The sequence below is a fragment of the Narcine bancroftii genome, chromosome 7 (genome assembly GCF_036971445.1).
Source record: "Narcine bancroftii isolate sNarBan1 chromosome 7, sNarBan1.hap1, whole genome shotgun sequence".
NCBI lineage: Eukaryota > Metazoa > Chordata > Chondrichthyes > Torpediniformes > Narcinidae > Narcine > Narcine bancroftii.
The window spans coordinates 38508465-38529807 of NC_091475.1; the positions used below are offsets into that span (position 1 = coordinate 38508465).

General features: G+C 42.9%; 1 protein-coding gene across 17 annotated transcripts in view; it reads right to left on the reverse strand.

The window, feature by feature from the left end:
• The window catches only part of LOC138738776 (RCC1 and BTB domain-containing protein 2-like), a 241865-nt gene that overhangs the window by 44987 nt on the left and 175535 nt on the right, over window positions 1-21343 (reverse strand). The window lies entirely within an intron of this gene.

Genomic DNA, 21343 nt, shown 5'->3' on the forward strand with positions numbered 1-21343 from the left:
CACTGCACAGCTGATCAATATAAGAGCTGTGAGATGTAATTTTGATCTTCATGCAGGATTGCATGCTGTCATCCGTGAGGTGTGAGCAATGTTTGCTTTTTATGTAGTTCATGCTGGAGAAAACCTGCTCGCATAAGTATGTGGATCCAAAGATCGACAGGACTCTGAATGCATATTTTTTCATGTTCATATAAGTGTCGGGAATTGAATTCCATGTTTTGAACACAAGGTTTGTCCGGTTTGGGGAGGTTTTCAATTTCACTCCATTTGTGCTTCTGAGCAAGAATGGCCTTCTGACGAGCAACATCTTCAAGATGTTCAAGCTTCTGAACTTAGACATACTTCTGTCATACTCAGTGCCCCATCAGTAGCCACTGACACCAAGTGGGTAGTTTTTAATTCTTTGATCTTTAAACAATCTAACACAGCCTCACAAATGTCCTTCCCCCATGTTTGGCCTTTAAGTGGTATCAACTCAATGATTTCTTCCTGTGGCCCAGCAGACTTCACATATCTGCATAATAGCGCTATTTGCTGAATATCACTTACATCTTTTGATTCGTCACAGGCGATTGAGTATGCTGGAGCTGAATTAATGGCTCTAATTAGTTGACTGGTGACATTTGCTGCCATTTTTATGATCCTGTCCTTGACAGTCTTTGCAGACAGTGGCATACCTCTGATTTTCTGAACAATTTTACTCTTGTTTTTGAAGTCCGAGAATAGATGTTTTGATATCTTGATAAACGATTATGTATTCCCCATCTGTGAACTACTTCCCATGCCTGGCTATCTCCCGAGCTGCCACAAAACTAGCAGAAGTACTTGAATTTTTAAATTTAATCCACTTCAAAGTATTTTTACTCAGATCAGCTTTGACAGCAGTGAAAGCAAATGAATCTGTTCATGAAGCATTAAAATGTTCTATTTTCATCAGAAACTTTTCTTTTTTTGGATTTATCCATGGTTAGCTTACTGGCGGTCGAAAGTTCAAAACAAGTCACTTGCCGGGCGGCAACTGTGGTATCAAACACTATGTGACGCAAATTTTGATCGAAAAAATATTACAACACATTTTATTTTAATGTTACAAGATCACCTTAAACTCCAAAATAATAATTATTACATTTATAAAACTAACTAAATAAAAAATAATTAAAATAAAATAGCCATTTACTGTATTCACATTTTTTCAAAGCCACAGGGAGCCATGGCAGAGGGATGAAAGAGCTGCATGCAGCTCCAGAGCCGCGGGTTGCAGAACCTTGGTCTAGTGAGACGTATATATGGAAGTCAGAAATAGGAAGGGAGCAATCACTGTATTAGGAGTAGTCTATAGGCCCCCAAAGAACCAATGGAACACCGGGGAACAGATAACCAGGCAGATTTTGGAATGGTGCAGGAAATACAGGGTTGCTGTGGGAGACTTCAGCTTATCTAATATTGACTGGCACTCCTTGACTGCAAGAGGGATAGATGGGGTTACATTTGTCAGGGGTGTTCTTGGATCTAATTCTGAGTAATGAAGCTGGTCAGGTGACAGACCTTTCAGTGGGTGAGCATTTTGGTGAGAGTCACCACAGCTCCCTGAGCTTTCACCTAGCTATAGATAAGGATAAAAGCATACAAAATGGGAAAGTGTTTAATTGGAGAAGGGATAAATACGATGGGATGAGACAGGAACTAGCAAGAGTAAATTGGAAACAAATGTTCAAGGATGAAAATACAGAACTAACGTAGAGGAAGTTTAGGGCCACTTGTGGTGTGTTCGGGATAGGTTTGTCCCACTGGGTCAGGGAAAAAGATGGTAGGAAAAGGAAACCGTGGTTGATGAAACACATGAGGCAGCTAGTCAAGAGGAAGAAGGGAGCATTCATTAGATATAGGAAACAGGAAAGGCTCATGAGAAGTATATGTTAGCCAGGAAGAAGCTTAAGAAAGGACTTAGGAGAGCTCAAAGGAGGCATGAGAAGGCCTTGACATGTAGGATTAGGGAGAACCCCAAAGCAATTTATGCATATGTGAAGAATAGAAAAATGATGAGAATGAAGGAGGGGCCGTTAAAGGTTAAAGGAGGCAACATGTGCTTGGAAGTGGAGGCAATTATGGAGGTCTTAAATGAATAGTTTCAGTATTCACAAGATAAAAGGACCTTGGTCAGGGTGAAACAGGCTTGTGTGCTAGACAAAGTTAAGATTAAGGAAGAGGAAGTGTTGGATCTTCTTAAAAACATTAAGATTCATAAATCCCCAGGGCCAGACGCAATATACCCAGGATGCTATGGAAAGTGAGGGAAGAGATCGCTGTGGCAGTGGATATGATTTTTAAGTCCACTTTGGTAACAGGAGAGGTGGTAGAGGATTGGAGAATGACAAATGTAGTCCCCTTGTTTAAAAAATAGGGAGAATCCTGGGAATTATAGACCAGTGAGTCTTGCATCAGTGGTGTGGAAACTATTGGAAAGGATTTTTAAGGATATGATCTATGAGCATTTCAAGTCAGGGTAAATATGAGATTAGTGTTTCTCCAGTACTAAGTTAGAATATAACCATATAACAATTACAGTATAGAAAGAGGCCATTTTGGCCCCTCTAGTCAGCACTAATCTTATTGATCTCCTCTAGTCGCACCTACCCACTCCCTGTCCATAATTCTCCAATCCACTTAAATCCATGCATTTATCCAACCTCTTAAATTACAAAATTGATCCTGCTGCAATCACCTCTTCTGGAAGATCATTCCACTCAGCCACCACTCTGAGTGAAGAAGCCTCCTCTCATGTTACTTCTAAACCTTTTCCCCCTAACCCTTAACTCATGACCTCTCATTCCAATCTCACCTACACTCAAGGGGAAGAGCCTATTCATATCTATTCTATCCATCCCCCTCATAATTTTAGATACCTCTATCAAATCCCCCCTCATCCTTCTACGCTCCAACGAATAAAGACTCAGTCTACTCAATCTTTCTTTTTATTCTAGATACTGCAATCCAGGCAACATTTTAGTAAATCTTCTCTGCACTCTCTCTACCTTATTGATATCCTTCCTATTTGGGGACCAGAACTGCACACAGTATTCCAAATTTGGCCTCACCATGCCTTGAACAGTCTCAACATCATCTCCCAGCTCCTATATTCTATGTTTTGATTTATAAAGGCCAGCATATCAAAAGCCTTCTTTACCACCCTATCTACATGAGCATCCACTTTCAAAGAACAATGAACCGTTATTCCAAAATCTCTGTCCTCTACATTCCTTAATGCCCTCCCCTCTTCACTGCATATGTCCTGTTTTGATTATTCTTCCCAAAATGAAGCGCTTCACACTTATCGATATTAAACTCCATCTCCCATCTTTCAGCCCACTCTTCTAAGCAGTCCCTGAAAACCATCTTCACTATCCACAGCTCCACCTATTTTTGTATCGTCCGCATATTTACAAACCCAAATTACCATTTCATCATCCAAATCATTAATGTAAATGACAAACAACAAGAGACCCAACACCAAGCCCTGAGGCACACCACTTGTCACCGACCTCCATCCTGACAGACAGTTATCAACCATGACTCTCTGGCATCTACCTTCTGGCCACCGTTGAACCCATCTGACTATCTCAACATTAATTACTACCAAGCACCTGAATCTTCCTTACCAACGATCCATGTGGAACTTTATCAAAGGCCTTACTGAAATCCATATAGACTACATCTACTGCTCTGCCCTCATTGACCTTCCTAGTCACCTCAAAAAATTCAACAAGATTTGTGAAAACATGACCTTCCCAGCACAAACCCATGTTGGGTGTCCCTGATCAGTCCCTGCCCCTCTAGATACTTATACATATTATCTCTAAGAATACTTTCCATTAGTTTACCAACCACCGACGTCAAACTTACCATCCAATAATTGCTGGGCCTACACCTGGAGCACTTTTTAAACAGAGGAACCACATTTGCCACACGCCAATCCCGCGGCACCATGCCTTCCTCCAGTGACTGTTGAAAAATCACCATCAGAGCCTCCGCTATTTCCTCCCTGACTTCCCTCAAGGTCCTGGGGAAAGTCCCATCAGGACCCGGAGACTTATCCACCTTTATATGCCTCATAAGTTCCAACTCTTTCCTAACCCTACATATTCCACAATTACCCCTTTTGCCTCTCTTACATATCCTTTTCCCTAGTGAATACCAAAAAAAGGAACTCATTCAATATCTCCCCCATCTCATTTGGCTCCGCACACATTTGTCCGCTCTGATTAACTAATGGACTCTCCTTTTGCTATTCACATACTTGTAAAAACCCTTTAGATTTACTTTCACCCTGTTCGCTATAGCTACCTCGTACCTTCTTTTCGCTATCCTAATTTCTTTCTTAAGCTTCTTTTTACAATCCATGTATTTACCAAGCATCTTGTCCATACCTTCTTCTTGTATTTAATGTAGGCCTCCCTTTTATATTGAACCAACTTTCTAATCTCCCTTGAAAACCACGGCTCTCTCGAACTTTTGGCCCTGCCTTTTATCCTAACAGGAACATAAAGATTCTGCACCCTCAAAATCTCACCTTTAAATGAACTCCAATTCTCCTCTACCTCCTTCCCATAAAACAAATCAGCCCAAGCCACTCCTTGCAAATTCCTTCTCATTTCATCAAATCTGGTTTTCCCCCACTCAAAAAACTTAATTGTCTATCCTTTTCCATAATTATATTGAAACTAATGGTCCCATGATCACTGGATCCAAGGTGCTCCCCAACATACACCTCTGTCACCTGCCCTTTCTCATTTCCCAACAGTAGATCTAACACTGTCCCTTCTCTAGTGGGTACCTCAAAGTATTGCTACTAAACACTAACCTGTACATAAAAGATGAACTATTAAAATATTAAGACTTATACAATAACAGTCCATGATTCCATATCCACAAGTTTTCTGGGAGTTCAGGAGTCTGATGGCTAGGAGGAAACAGCTGTTGCTCAATCTGTATGTAAGGGCCCTAGTGCTATGGTACCTTCTACCAGATGGCAGGAAGAGAACAGTTTATTTGAGGGGTGTGTGGAGTCCTTCACAATGTTTATTGTCTTTCGCCTGCATCAAGTGTTGTAAATGTCCTTCATGGTAGGAAAAGAGCCCCCAGTGATCTTTTCCACTGATTTCACTATCCTCTTCAGGGTCTTGCAGTCTGACGAGGTGCAGCTTCCAAACCAGGCGGTGATGCAGTTGCATAGGATGTTCTCAATACATCCTCTGTAGAATGTAGTGAGGATGGATGATGGGAGGTGAACTTTCCTCAGCCTTTGCAGGAAGTAGAGGCACTGCTGGGCTATCTTGGTTATGAAGCTTGTGTTAAAGGACCATGTGAGGTTCTCTGCCAAGTGCACTCCAAGTCACTCCAAGTGACTTCAATGGTGGAGCCGTCAATGGAGCGTGGTCCCCCCGGGTCCTCCTGAAGTCAACAACCACCTCTTTTGTTTTTTTTTTAACATTCAGATTGTTGACTGTGCACCAGTCTATTAGTGACTGCACATCATCTCAATACGCTGACATGTCATTTTTACTGATCATACCCGCCACAGTTGTGTCATCCGCGAACTTGATGATATGGTTCGAGCTGTGTTTAGCTACACAGCCATGGTTCAGCAGAGTGAACAAAAGTGAACTAAATACACAGCCATGGGGGGCCCCATTGCTCAGTGTGATGGTCTTGGAGATGCTGTTACCGATCCAGACTGTCTGAGGTTTCCTTGTCAGGAAGTCAAGAATCCAATTGCAGAGGCAGGCTCATCTTTCTTATCAGGTATTGTGGTATGATTGTGTTGAATGCTGAGTTGAAGTCAATAAACAGCAGGCAAACATACAACTCCTTGTTTTTCAGGTGGGTGAGGGCTAGATGGAGGGCAGTGGTGATGGCATCGTCCGTAGAAGAGTTGGGTCTGTATGCAAAATGCAAGAGGTCTAGTGACAGGGGCAGCAGGAGCTTGATATGGTGCATGATGAGCCTCTCGAAGGACTTCATGATGATGGATGTGAGTGTGACGGGGTAGTAGTCACTGAGGCAGGACACAGACGACTTCTTCAGCACAAGGACGATGGTGGTGGCAGCACTTTGGGACCACTGCACCTCTCAGGGAGATGTTAAAGATGTGGGTGAAAACATCTGCTAGCTGAGCCACATATCCCCTGAGCACTCTGCCGGGAACATTATCCAGTCCAGCACCTTTCCACAGATTGACTTTGCTCTTAACATCGGGCACTGCAAAACACAGCAGCTGGTCATTTGGAGGAGAGGCTGTCTTCTTCGCTGCAACATCATTTTTTGCATCAAAATGCGTATAGAAGTTGTTCAGTGCGTCTGGGACGGATGCATCACCAGCAGAGGCAGATGGTGTAGTCTTGTGGTTGGTGATCACTTGGATGCCTTTCCACCTGCATTGCGTGTCCTTGCTATCCAGAAAGTTACTGTGAATGCACTAGGCATGCGCACACTTTGCTTCCCTGATGACCTTACAGCTTGGCTCTTGAATAGCTAGGCCAGAAGTACAGTCTACTCAAGGATAGTCAGCATGGTTTTGTGAAGAAAAGGTCGTGTCTCACGACCCTAATTAAATTTTTTGAGGTGGTAACAAAATAAATTGATGAGGGTAGGAGGTAGATGTGGTCTATATAGATTTTAGTAAGCCATTTGACAAGATCCCCATGAGAGACGTTCAGAAAGACATGAGGCATGGATCCATGGAACCTTGGCTGTGTGGATAAAAAATTGGCTTGCATGTAGAAAGCAGAGAGTAGTAGTGGAAGGAAAGTAAACTGCCTGGAGGTCAGTGACTAATGGAGTTCCACAAGGATCTGTACTGGGACTTCTGCTCTGTGATCTTTATATATGACCTAGTTGAAGAGGCAGAAGGATGGGCCAGTACATTAGCGGATGATACGAAGGTGAGAAGAGTTGTGGATAGGAGTTGTCATAGGTTACAAAAGGATATAAACAGGATGCAGAGTTGGGGAGGGGGGGGGGAAGAGTGACAGGTGAAGTTCAATCCGGATTAGTGTGAGATAATGCATTTTGGAGGGACAAACCAGAAGGACGCATAGAGAGTTAATGGTTGGTTACTTAAGAATGTGGATGAGCAGAGCAATCTTGGGGTCCAAAGCCATACATCTCTCAAAGTCACTACACAGGTTTATAGGATAGTTAAGGTCTATGTGATGTTGGGCTTCATTAGTAGGGGGATTGAGTTCAAAAGTCAACTCTACAAATCTCTGGTGAGACCAAACTTGGAGTATTGTGTTCAGAGCTTGTCACCTCATTATAGGAGGTATGTGGAAGCTATTGGAGAGAGTGCAGAGGGGATTTACCAAGATGTTGCCTGGATTGGAAAATATATCTTATGAGGCAAGGTTAGTAGAGCTGGGTCTTTTATCTTTGGAGGGTGAAGGATAAGAGGAGACTTAATAGAGATTTACAAGTTTCATGAGAGGGCATAGATAGCATGGACGTCTAATGTCCCTTTTTCTCAGGGCAGGAATAGCAAACACCAGAGGACATACGTACAAAATGAAGGGAGGAAAGTTTAAAGGAGACATCAGGGGTAAGAATTTTGCACAGAGAGTTTTGGGTGCCTGGAATGCCTTGCCAGGGATAGTAATTGAAACATTAGGGGCATTTAAAAGTCACTTGGACAGGCACATGGATAGAAGTAAAATAAAGGGTAACAGGATAGGAAGGGTTTAGTATTTTTTTAAGGAATATACGGGCTGGCACAAATTCGAGGGCTGAAGAGCCTGCACCATGCTGTAGTGTTCTATGTTCTTCCTTCTTCCTTTGTACATTCTGTACCTTTACTAATAAATAGAACAAAAGAGGAGCAAGGATTGGCCATTTTGTTCAACAAGGCTGGTTCAAAGTTCCATAACAATCTTTTATCTCCAAACCATTCAACCATTCCCTCCACATGTTCTTTGATGTCTGTTGTGTTAGGATTGCTATCATGAACATTACAGCATAGAAACAAGCCCTTTTCCCCTTCTAGTCTGTGTGGAACTATCTTTCTGCCTAGTCCCACTGACCTGCCCCCAGACCATAGCCTCCACACCCCTTGTATTCATATACCTGTCCAAATTCTTCTTAAATGTTAAAATTGAGTCCACATTCACCACTTCAGGTGGCAACTTGTTTCACACTCCCACCACTCTCTGTGTAAAGAAGTTCCTCTCAACCTTTCTCCTTTCACCCTTAACCCATGTCCTCTGATTTGCATCTCACCTTCCCTCAGTGGAAAATGCTGAGCTACATTTACTCTGTTTATACCCTCATAATTTTAAAAACAGGGAGCACTCGACTTCCAACCTACGCAAATTATGTCCACTCACACATACAATCAAAAATTTTTTAAAATCTTTATTCTAACTACTGTACAAGTACATATTTTGTATTAAAAGTACTGTATATAGTGGTCCCCGCTCCCGGAGGCAGCCCAAAGTCCCCGTCGGCAGCCCGAGGTCCCCATTAAAGGTTAATTTGTTGAATGCTGCATGGCCTTGGGCATGCACGGTGGAGTGAATCCGACTTACGACCAACCCAAGTCACAACCAATCCTTCGGTCCCCATTACGGTCATAATTGGGGACTACCTGTACCTCTATCAAATCTCCCTTCATTCTTCTTCACTCCAGATAATAAAGTCCTCACCTGTTGATCCTTTCCCTGTTACTCAGTTCCTGAAGTCCTGACAACATCCTCTTAAATCTTCTCTGCACTCTTTCTTTTTTTTGAATACTTTAAGTTTTCATAAATGTGGTATATAATCATTTTCATACATTCATCATATTGTACAAATTGATTCTGACTACAAAAAAAATCCCCTCTCCTTAACAAACCCTCCCTAACCCCAACCCCCAAAGCAAAATCAACAAACAGTGCTTGCATATTTTAATAATATATAGTAATGGTCAACCAGTTTACCTACCTCGGCTGCACCATTTCATCTGATGCAAGGATCGACAAAGAGATAGACAACAGACTCGCCAAGGCAAATAGCGCCTTTGGAAGACTACACAAAAGAGTCTGGAAAAACAACCACCTGAAGAAACACACAAAGATCAGCATGTAAAGAACCATTGTCATACCCACGCTCCTGTTAGGCTCCGAATCATGGGTCCTCTACCGGCATCACCTACAGCTCCTAGAACACTTCCATCAGCGCTGTCTCCGCTCTATCCTCAACATTCATTGGAATGACTTCATCACCAACATCGAAGTACTCGAGCTGGCAGAGTCCGCAAGCATCGAATCCATGCTGCTGAAGACCCAACTGCGCTGGGTAGGTCATGTCTCCAGAATGGAGGACCACCGCCTTCCCAAGATCGTGTTATATGGCGAGCTCTCCACTGGCCACCGTGACAGAGGTGCACCAAAGAAGAGGTACAAGGACTGTTTAAATAAACCTCTTGGTGCCTGCCACATTGACCACCGCTAGTGGGCTGATATCGCCTCAAACCGTGTATCTTGGCGCCTCACAGTTCGGCGGGCAGCAACCTCCTTTGAAGAAGACCGCAGAGCCCACCTCACTGACAAAAGACAAAGGAGGAAAAACCCAACCCCAACCCACCAATTTTCCCTTGCAACCGCTGCAACTGTGTCTGTCTGTCCCGCATCGGACTTGTCAGTCACCAACGAGCCTGCAGCACACGTGGACATACCCCTCCATAAATCTTCGTCCGCGAAGCCAAGCCAAAGAGAAAAGAAGAAAGAAAAGAAAGAAAGAAACAAAAAAGAACTACTGGATTGTACTAGGTTAGGCTTTGGGTTTGACTTTATCAAACAAAAAAGTATCTTAACTCATCTTACAGGTGGTGTCATAGGATCCAGCGATCGGAAGAGATAAAATTAAACAACAATACCTATCTTTTGCATATATGGGCTCCATATTTGCAAATATATATTATACTTATTTCTCAAATTATAACTGATTTTTTTCTAATGGAATACACTTTTGAATTTCTGCATGTAATCTATCTACACTTAATCACAAATCTGATTTCCAAGTAACTGCAATACATTTTCTTGCCACCGTCAATACTATTTTCACAAATTTCTTTTAATTTAATTCAAGTTTCAATTTAGGGTTCGTCCATTCCACGGGGCAGAAATTTGTCCATTGGATACTAATTTAGCTTTTGGGCTAGTTTTCAGTTGATAAAGGATTGTCCAAGTCCAAATTTTTCCAACACCTTAAATAAAAAGTTCCATTCCAAATGCCTTTTCTGCATCTAATGCTACAGCCACACTTAAATCTCCTTTTTTGCGCTAAATGGTTAATTCTCAACAATCTCGCCGCATTATCACCAGCTAATCTCTTTTTATCAAAATCTGTTTGATCAGCATTTCTCTGCCCTCTTTCTATCTTGTCATTTTTCCTGTAGTTAGATGACTAAAACTGCACACAATATACCAAATTTGGCCTCACTAATGTCTTACACAACTTTTACCATAATATCCCAATTCCTATACTCAGTACTTTGATTTATGAAGGCTAATATGTCAAAAGATCTCTTTACAACCCTATCTATGATGCCACTTTTAGGGAATTATGTATCTGTATTCCCAGATCCCTCTGTTCTACCACACTCCTAAGTTCCCTACCATTCACCATGTACATCCTTTCAGTTTGTCCTTCCAAAATGCAACACCACACACTTGTCTGCATTAAATTCCATCTGCCATTTATCAACCCATTTTTCCAGCTGGTCCAGATATCTCTGCAAGCTTTGTAAACCTTCTTTGCTGTCCACAATGCCTCCAATCTTTGTGTCATCTGCAAATTTGCTGATCCAATTTACCACATTATTATCCAGATCATTAATACATATGACAAACAACAATGGTCCCAGCACTGATCCCTGAGGTATACCACTAGTCACATGCTTCCAGTCTGAAGAGCAATCATCCACCACCACTCTCTGACTTCTCCCATTTAGCCAATGTCAAATCCAATTGACTACCTCCCCAAGAATACCAAAAGACTGAACCTTCCTGACTGACCTTCCATATGGGACCTTGTCAAAGGCCTTACGAAAGTCTATGTAGGCAAGATCCACAGCCTTTACTTCATCAACTTTCCTGGTAACCTTCTCGAAAAATTCTATAAGATTGGTTAAACATGATCTACCATTCACAAAGCCATGTTGACTATCTCTAATCAGTCCCTGGTTATCCAAATACTTGTATATCCGATCTCTTAGAACACCTTCCAATAATTTACCTACTACTGATGTTAGGCTCACCGGCCTATAATTTTCAGGGTTACTTTTGGAGCCTTTTTTTAAACAATGGAACAACAGGAGCTATCCCCCAATCTCTCTGATCTTCAAGTAAACTAATTTTGTCCCTTACTATCCTTTTGCTCTTACTAAATCCCTAAGGATTTTCCTTCACATTATCTACCAAAGCAAACTTGTGTCTTCTTTTAGCCTTCCTGATTTCTTTCTTGAGTTTTTTCTTCCATTTTTTATTCTTCTCAAGTACCTCATTTGCTCTGTGTTGCCTTTACTTGTTGTACACCTCTCTCTTCAGAACCAGATCCTCAATATCACTCAACAACCAAAGTTCCTTATGCCTGTTAACTGACAGGAACATACTAACTCTGTATTCTCAAAATTTCACCTTTGAAGGTCTTCCACTTGCACATCCTTGCCAGTAAACAGGATTCCAATCAGCACATTCTAAATCCTTTCTCCTATCCTCAAAATTGGCCTTTCTCCAGTTCAGAATCTCAACCTGAGGCCTAGATCTATCCCGCTCCATAATTAACTTGAAACCAATGGCATTATAATCACTGGACACCTTCACTTGTTCTTACATATATTTAGCAACTTGGCATTTTAGGCTTTTGACAGTGCTATTATCTCTCTCTCTCTCTCTCTCACAAACCCCTCTACCCCCACCCCCGATATTAGGTCCATTTCAATGGCCTTATCATCCAGAAGATTCCGGATTTAGCAGTCATACCTTTCTTTTGGGGTAACAAGTTGACTCTGAATGTCTTTAATCTCATTAAATGCCTTCTATTGTTCTGAAATTCATTCTGCATTAAATGGCTTGTTTTCCAAAAACATCTTAGCCTCTTAAAATTGGCCCATCTCTCATTTGAAACTATTAATTGTATTTTTCCTTACTTATGCCATTTTTAATGGAATTTTTATCCCCATTTCAAAATCCCATTCTATTAAGACCTTCAGGTAAAAAAAAAAGTCTCTCAGTTTGGACCCTACAAGGATCTTGGATAAAAACTGGCCCCCTCCACCCCTAGATGCAACAAGGACAGGATTCCTCATCTTTACCTACCACCCCACCAGCTCCACATCCAACAATTTCTGCCATCTACAGCATGATGCCACCGCCTGACATATCTTTCCCTCTCCACTTTCCACAGGGATAGATAGCTTCCTCCATGGCACCCTCATCCATTCATCCCTTCCCACTAAATGCCCCCTTGGTATCTACCCCTGTGACCATAGGAAATGCTATCCTTGCATGCACACCTCCTCCCTCCCACTAGTCGAGGCACCAAACAGTCCTTCCAAGTAAAGCAACACTTCACATGAATCTGAAGGGGTCATCTACTAAATCTGGTGCTCCTGTTGTGGCTTCTTCTTCATCAGAGAGACTAGGAGATCATTTTATTGAGCACCTTAGGCAGGGACCTCCCAGTGGCCAATCATTATATTCCACACCCAATTCTAACACCATGACTTTGTCCATGGCCTCATGCACTGCCAAACTGATGCAACCAGCAAATTGGAGGAACACCACCTAATATTCCGTCTGGACACTCTCTAACCAGATGACATTAACATCGATTTGTCCACTTTCCAATAGGTCCCTCCCCATCTCTCTCTCTCTCTCGTTCCCTATCCCTCTGACCCCTTTCCTCCAGCTCCTTAACCCCCTTCCTCTCCATTCTGAGAGCTATGCCCCTCCCCTCCTCAGCTTTTTTCTCTTCTGCCCTTCCGCCTATCACCTCTTGCCTGTGTTCCTTCCCCTGCCCCTTCTTCCATCCTACCCCCCTTTTATTCAGGTGCCTGCTTGCTTTTTGCTCATAGCAATGAAGGGCTCAGGTCCGAAACGTTGGTTATATATCTTTGCTTCTTATGGAATGCCTACCTGTACCCCAGTTAATACTTCACTATTTAAAATCTACTCTTATTCCTGTCCTGTTTTTGCAGAAGGAAATTCTGTAAATTTGTTCTTCTATCTCTCTCAGGCCATTTGGAATTAACAGAATTCTCCCTACAATGTAATTTTCCATTTACCCCTTAGAGCCTTTATTAACCATCCTTCTAACACAATTTCTCTCAGCTAATTCTTTAACCAAAATTGCAAATCCACCTTCTTTCTTTATAATCCCTCCCCCATGTTATCCAATGCTTTTATTCAATGCTTTATGCCACATTTTTTATAAATAGGTAATAAAATTATATTTTCTTGATTCTCACAGCATTCTTCACCACTCTGCCATGTGGCTGTAGACATTATCATCAAGCTCAGCAGGCTCCTTTTCTATCTATTTTCCAACTTTTAAAAAATTAAGAAACAGAAGGAGTAAGCCAATTATCTCTCAAATCTACTTCACAATGACAACAGTTCAGTTGTTCAGCCCTTATCTGAGTATGTGACTCTTGTTTCCCAACAACCCAGTCAGAGGAAGCATAATTTTTTTGCAACTTCACCTTCAAGGACCAAAACTGTTTCCAACAGTTACCTCATCTCCCAAATTCTCACTAGTTTTCAGCCTCCTTTTCAGATTTGCTTTCCTCACCTGAATATTTGCTCAGTTTTCTCTCCTCTAAGCTATTCTAAATTTTCACAACAGCACTTGCAGTCTTGAAGCAAATCTTCCCAGCCCTATTTTGTTGCATCCTATCTGGACCTTGCAGGTCCCATCTTCTGCAGAAACACATACAATGACTCAAAAAATGAAAGTGTCCTCTTTATTGCATTCCTCTACCATTTGTTCAGAAGTATTTCTGTACTTGCTCTGGGAGTAATACAATCCCTACCTTTGAGGTCCTAATTCTCAATCTCTTTGTTAATTCCTTAAAAATGCCATCCTGCAATCATTTCATTGGAACAGACATGGACAATGGCTTCTCAAGCTGTTACAGAATGTTCCGCAGGTACTCAATGATGTCCTTGATCCTGGCACCAGAGGGGCAAAATGACATCACGGAATCAGGTTTGTGACTGCAGAAATGCCCTTATTAAATTTCTAACAACTATTGCTCGATTTAATATTTTCCTCCATTTCTGTAGTTATCTCCCCTGCAATCCTCAGGGGAAACCTCTCCCTAGTGGGTACTCAGAAATTAATACTGCCGGCTCTTTATTGACAACCTGGCAGCTCACATATTGTCTCCGGAAATGTGTCATCCGTGACACTCTCAGCTTTGAGTATGGAAGGCAGTGATGTCACTTGTTGCTCAACTTCCTCTGCTCCTGTAATTACGCAGTGAATAGGGAGGCATCCTGGAGTTCCCATGTTCCAAGGGGGGGATATTACTTAGGTCTGAGGTACTCTGCTTTGCCTCAATCAGATTAATAAAACTAAAATACAAACAAAGACTTTTTTAAAAATTAAAATTACTGTGCAATTTACCTAGATAGAACTTCCTAATTTCTTAATTTTTTGTTTGTTGAACCACCAACTCTATCTCCTCTACTACTAATAAATTCAATGAGTAATCCAATTCTTACATTCCTTTTAAGCAATTCAAGCCTACTCATTTCCTGTTAACCCTGGTAAAATTTAATTAAACATGTGTAAAGGCCAGTTACATTGGCATGGAAACAAGCCTCTTATGCAGATGTATAATATGGTTCTGAACAGTTAAAAGCAGCTGAGGTTAAAAATTTGAAGGAAAAAATGAGAAAGCAGAAGTGCCAGAGGAAATGCAAAAAAAGTAGGAACTACAGAGCAATTTGAGAACTTCCTTTGAATCCAGTTACGTCAGAAAACCAACAATGTTAGTGGATTCAACAGCTGTACAAGATCAAAAAGCAAATGAACAAGAAAGCAATAACATTAACTCTTAGACAGGTACATGGGTGTAAGAAAAATAGAATGTTATGAGGTAGGAAGGGTTTCATTGTTTTTTGATAGGAATGTATAGGCCAGCACAAGATTGAGGGCCAAAGGGCCTGCTGTACTGTGCTATACTGTTCTTTTTCTTTTAACAATGTAGAGAAGGCCTTCAAAGTGAGTGACGGCAGTCTTGGCCAACATAAGAGCCAAGCTGTCCAAGTCCATCAGGGAGGCAAAGAGGGCTCATGCCCAGAGGATTCAGAATCACTTCCGGGACAGCAGTGACATATGGCACATGTGGGAGGGCAACCATGCCATCACGAACCACAAAGCCACACTAGCTGCCTGTCCCATGGATGCCTCCCTCCCAGACACTTTGACTTCTACAGGTGCTTTGAAGCGAAAAATGACGAGGAAGTCCACACCTCCTCCATTGAAGAAGGCATTGCATCTCACGAAGGCTGAAGTGAGAAGGATGCTGCTCAAGGTCAATCCTCATAAGGCTGTGGGAGCAGATAACATCACTGGCAAGGTGCTCAGAGGATATGCAGACCAACTAGCTGACTTCCCCACATCTTCAACATCTCCGAGCAGCGCCGTTATCCCAACGTGCTTCAAGGTGGCCACTATCATCCCTGTGCCGATGAGGCCCTCACTGTGCTGTCTCAATGACCACCATCCTATTGCACTCACGTCCACCGTCATGAAGTGCTTCGAGAGGCTAGTCATGGAGCACATCAAGGCTCAGCTGTCCCCCTCACTGGACTCCCTGCAGTTTGTGTATCGTCTCAACCGATCTACAGAAATAGCCTTTGCCACCACGCTTCACTTAGCCCTCACTCATCTAGAAAATAAAGACTTGTATTTTCAAATGCTGTTCATAGACTTCAGCTCAGCCTTCAACACAATCATACCACAGCACCCGATTAGGAAGTTGAATCTTTTGGGCCTAAACACCTTTCTCTGTAACTGGATCCTCGACATCCTGACTGAAAGACCTCAGTCAGTCCGGATCGGAAACAGCATGTTTCTTTTTCTTTTAACAATGTAGAGAAGGACTTCAAAGTGAGCGACAAGGCAGTCTTTTTCATTACACTGAGCATGGGGTCCCTCCAGGGCTGCATGCTCAGCCCACTGCTGTTCACCCAGTGTTGTTATGTTCTCGGTGTTCCTCAACACTTCAATTGTCCAATCCTCCGGTTTGACGATTGTGCGCACTTCCAGAGGAGCTGCTGTGAGTTGCTCACGCCACTTCCATCTTGAAAAATAAGTATTTGTAAATTGTTCCTTTACCTGGCACGATTGATTAGCACATCCCTAGATATTGGGGACAGAAGGTTTTAGATCTTTGCACTTGTTTGGGTGCCGGAGGTATCAGCGTTATAGAGAGCTCACTGCTTAAGAATGTTGTGGTGTATCATGGGCCACGAAGGAAAATGATAAAAGATGATTCACTGAAAGGCAAGTGAGAACACGTGAAACCATACGTGAATTTGAGTTGAGAAAGTTATATTTGAAGTACTGGAATGGTATGTAGTATTATCAAAACAAATATGACAAGCAAATATGAAAGGTTATGAGTTTTTAAACCATCAGGGTGACAATGTTGTGAAGTTGTGAGAGTCACTGAACATATAGTGAGTGGATACTTGTTGCCACTCTACAGACAGAAATCAAGATTGGAAGAAAACAAACATGTCAAGGTAAAAGATGAATAACATATTGCAAAGAGCCGTCATGAAGTCTAGTTTCAGTTAATAAGAAGAAAAACAATAGTCATCAAATTACATGAAGAGAAGGAAAAAGCAAATAAGGCATAAAGAATGAACATTACACACATCCCCAGACAATGCATATTTAGCTGGGGCCTGTTCAGATTCCTAGAGCAGCACGCCTTCATTGGAAGCAAGTGAGGTGGGGTTAAAATAAGATTCAGCTAAACAGAGGAGGATAGTGTTAAAAGGGAATGGATGGAATTCCAATGTGCCGCTGATGGGCAAATTGTAGGTAATAGAAAGGACCAGGAAGCTGGAAGCTGCTGACAAGGCAGGGTATATCTTAGGCATAGGTGGTAGGAGGTTCTATGGGACAAGGATAACATGAAACAACATGAGCTGTTTCTACATTTTGGAAAGGAGGAAGCAGCAGCACAGTTGATTCACCAAACAATTATTTCCATTACTTCCCCACTCCACTGTCCATCCTCCTCAACTATTCATATCCATAGGTTTATTGACAAAAGATTAAATTAAAAGTTTCACAGGAAGCTGGGTTAGAATGAGAGAAATACTTATCAGGAGAACATGATAAAAGATGATTCACTGAAAGACAAGTGAGAACACGTGAAACCATAAGTGAATTTGAGTTGAGAAAGTTATATTTGAAGTACTGGAATAGAATGTAGTATTATCAAAACAATGGTTTTGTTTATGGTTTGCTGTCTAATTACAATTGATAAGTTTAAATTTAAACATAGAGCATGGTAACAGACCAGTTTGGCTCACGAGCCCATGCTACCCAATTACACTCAAATGATCTACAATCTCAGTACGTTTTTGAGCGGTAGGATTCGAACCTTGGTCCCGATCACTGCACTGTAACAGCATTGAGCTACCATATTTGACGGCATATAAGACATCTCCCCTCCCCCCCCCCCGGATCTTATATGTGAAGGTGAAATTTTGGTGCCGCCATTTTGGGCGCCGAATTACAAATGTAGTGGACATTTTCATCCACGAGATGTCAACAGGAGGAAAGCGCTTAAGCTACCCACCCAGCTTCAAGAAGGCCACGGAAATGCTGCGGCTGTCCAGGAAGTGGGCCCACAGCTTCACTAACCACTTTCCCTCTGGTGGCCCGTGTTTTCTAGAGCCGCCACTCACTTTCTCTGGTGAGAAAGCTGCTGACAAGCAGCGCAATGGCTGTGTTTGCCAATGGTATGATCGATCGCTTGCTTTGAGGGGAGTGCTAGACCTCGGTGATCAGGCTCCATGCTCAGCCTTTGTTTGATGAGCATGGATCCCCAAGCAAATTCAATGAGGTGAGGAGGTGGATGGCAGTGAGCGAGCAGCCTGTCGAACTGAGCCAAGCTGCTTGTTCACTGACACTGCACCCCACCGTGTCTCATTGAATTTGCTCGGAGGGGCCATGCTCATCGAACAAAGTCCTGATCACCGAGGCCCAGTGCTCCCATCAAAGCAAGCGATCGATCATCTGCTCCTTTGCCCTGGTGACCAGCTTTTCTCCCTTCCACCCTTACGCACCCGAGGGCCCTGACGTGCCTATCAATCTATCTGCATTTGCACTGTGAGGGAAAAATGGCTTGAGCTCAGTGTGTGGCAGGCAGGAGTACGTGTTGCTCATGTGTGATGATAATTCGGCGTCTCAGCCATGCAAGGCTGGAGGGTTTCCATTGAGGTGAGTGAAGGCACACGTACACACACATTATCTTCAAGGGGCCTTGCAGGAGGAACCCGTTTGCCATCTTACCCATAAATACACCAAGACAATATTTTCTAAAATCTTCCACTAAAATGGGAGGGGGTCTTGTATGCCAGTGGGTCCCATAGGCCATCAAATAGAGTAATAGCTTTGCAAACCTTGCCACCCTCTTCTTTTCCTTTAAGCCCTTCTCCAGTTGGTCAGCATTTGGCAATACCACCTCTCTCCTCAAAAGAATATTCCTGTTTTGGAACATCCTATGGCCTCTCAAGTATTTTATCACCTTTTCCAAAATTCCTTGATTGGGTCACTTTGCTGGGAGCATTGTTCAAAAATTCTAATTACACACTGTGGCTATAACAACATTGCGCTAACTGTTACGCTGACCGTGCCGCCCCACTACGCAAACCATGCTGTTCCTTGACCACCTTACGGCAGGCAGAAAGCAATTTTGTGTCATATATGTTCTGTACTATTACATGACAATAAAGAAATCTTGAATCTACATGTATAATTGCCATCTTGTTAGGCGAAGCTGTCACTCAATAATACTGGGTACAGACCTGATGGACGCAGGTCTGTCACTATATAACTCTAGCATACATTTGTCATTTGTAAACAAATGAAATTAAATGAAATTGATTAGACAAAATCTGGAATTAAAAATAGTCACTAACACAAGATTGTTGAGAATAGATTTGACAAAGTGGAAAAAGTTCTGGTAGGTGAGGCACTGATGGAGCAGCAAGTGTGTTATAATGGGGGCAGCAAAAGGCGTGTTGACAGGTTGACAAATTCATTAACGATAGATTAAAGAGGCAGAATTGTATGAAGTGACAACTGAAGCATGTGTTCAACATATAAACAGGAGTAAACAGGAAAGTTTGCAGACACTGTTAATGTAGTGCAATTCAAAAAGTGCTGGAGAAACACAGTAGGCCATGCAGCGTCCATAGGAAGTGAAGGCATATAAGCAGTGTTCCAGTCCTGAGCCACTCATCAGGATATGAGCAGAAAGCAGGCTGGTGCCTGAATAAAAAGGTGGGGAGAGAAAGGAATAAAGGGCAGTGGGAGAAGCAGAGGCCAAGAGGCAAGAGGTCATAGGTGGATACAGGTGGGAGGCAGAAGAGAAAATAGTTGACAAGTGACTGGGGGGGGGAAGAGGTTGCTCTTTGAATTGAGAGGGAAAGGGTGGGGAGCTGGAATAAAGGAGACAAAGGGATGGGCATTTGAATTTATATGGTTAAATTTTTTTAAATCTTGTGAGCTTCCTTTAGAAGTGGTTTAGGTTCTTATTTTGGCTCTCTGCAAAAGAAAAAATCATATAATCTTATATAAGAAATAATCTTATATTTCCAATTTTTCCACTGAAATGTATCACTCCTTCTTCTTTGGCTTGGCTTCGCGGACAAAGATTTATGGAGGGGTAAATGTCCACGTCAGCTGCAGGCTCATTTGTGGCTGACAAGTCCGATGCGGGACAGGCAGACACGGTTGCAGCGGTTGCAGGGGAAAATTTGTTGGTTGGGGTTGGGTGCTGGGTTTTTCCTCCTTTGTCTTTTGCCAGTGAGGTGGGCTCTGCTGTCTTCTTCAAAGGAGGTTGCTGCCCGCCGAACTGTGAGGCGCCAAGATGCATGGTTTGAGGCGATATCAGCCCACTGGTGGTGGTCAATGTGGCAGGCACCAAGAGATTTCTTTAGGCAGTCCTTGTACCTCTTCTTTGGTGCACCTCTGACACGATGGCCAGTGGAGAGCTCGCCATATAACACGATCTTGGGAAGGCGATAGTCCTCCATTCTGGAGACGTGACCTACCCAGCGCAGTTGGATCTTCAACAGCGTGGATTCGATGCTGTCGGCCTCTGCCATCTCGAGTACTTCGATGTTAGGGATGAAGTCGCTCCAATGAATGTTGAGGATGGAGCGGAGACAACGCTGGTGGAAGCGTTCTATGAGCCGTAGGTGATGCCGGTAGAGGACCCATGATTCGGAGCCGAACAGGAGTGTGGGTATGACAACGGCTCTGTATACACTTATCTTTGTGAGGTTTTTCAGTTGGTTGTTTTTCCAGACTCTTTTGTGTAGTCTTCCAAAGGCGCTATTTGCCTTGGCGAGTCTGTTGTCTATCTCGTTGTCGATCCTTGCATCTGATGAAATGGTGCAGCCGAGATAGGTAAACTGGTTGACCGTTTTGAGTTTTGTGTGCCCGATGGAGATGTGGGGGGGCTGGTAGTCATGGTGGGGAGCTGGCTGATGGAGGACCTCAGTTTTCTTCAGGCTGACTTCCAGGCCAAACATTTTGGCAGTTTCCGCAAAACAGGACGTCAAGCGCTGAAGAGCTGGCTCTGAATGGGCAACTAAAGCGGCATCGTCTGCAAAGAGTAGTTCACGGACAAGTTGCTTTTGTATCTTGGTGTGAGCTTGCAGGCGCCTCAGATTGAAGAGACTGCCATCTGTGCGGTACCGGATGTAAACAGCGTCTTCATTGTTGACGTCTTTCATGGCTTGGTTCAGCATCATGCTGAAGAAGATTGAAAAGAGGGTTGGTGCGAGAACGCAGCCTTGCTTCACGCCATTGTTAATGGAGAAGGGTTCAGAGAGCTCATTGCTGTATCTGACCCGACCTTGTTGGTTTTCGTACAGTTGGATAACCATGTTGAGGAATTTTGGGGGGCATCCGAGGCGCTCTAGTATTTGCCAAAGCCCTTTCCTGCTCACGGTGTCGAAGGCTTTGGTGAGGTCAACAAAGGTGATGTAGGGTCCTTTGTTTTGTTCTCCTCACTTTTCTTGGAGCTGTCTGAGGGCAAAGACCATGTCAGTAG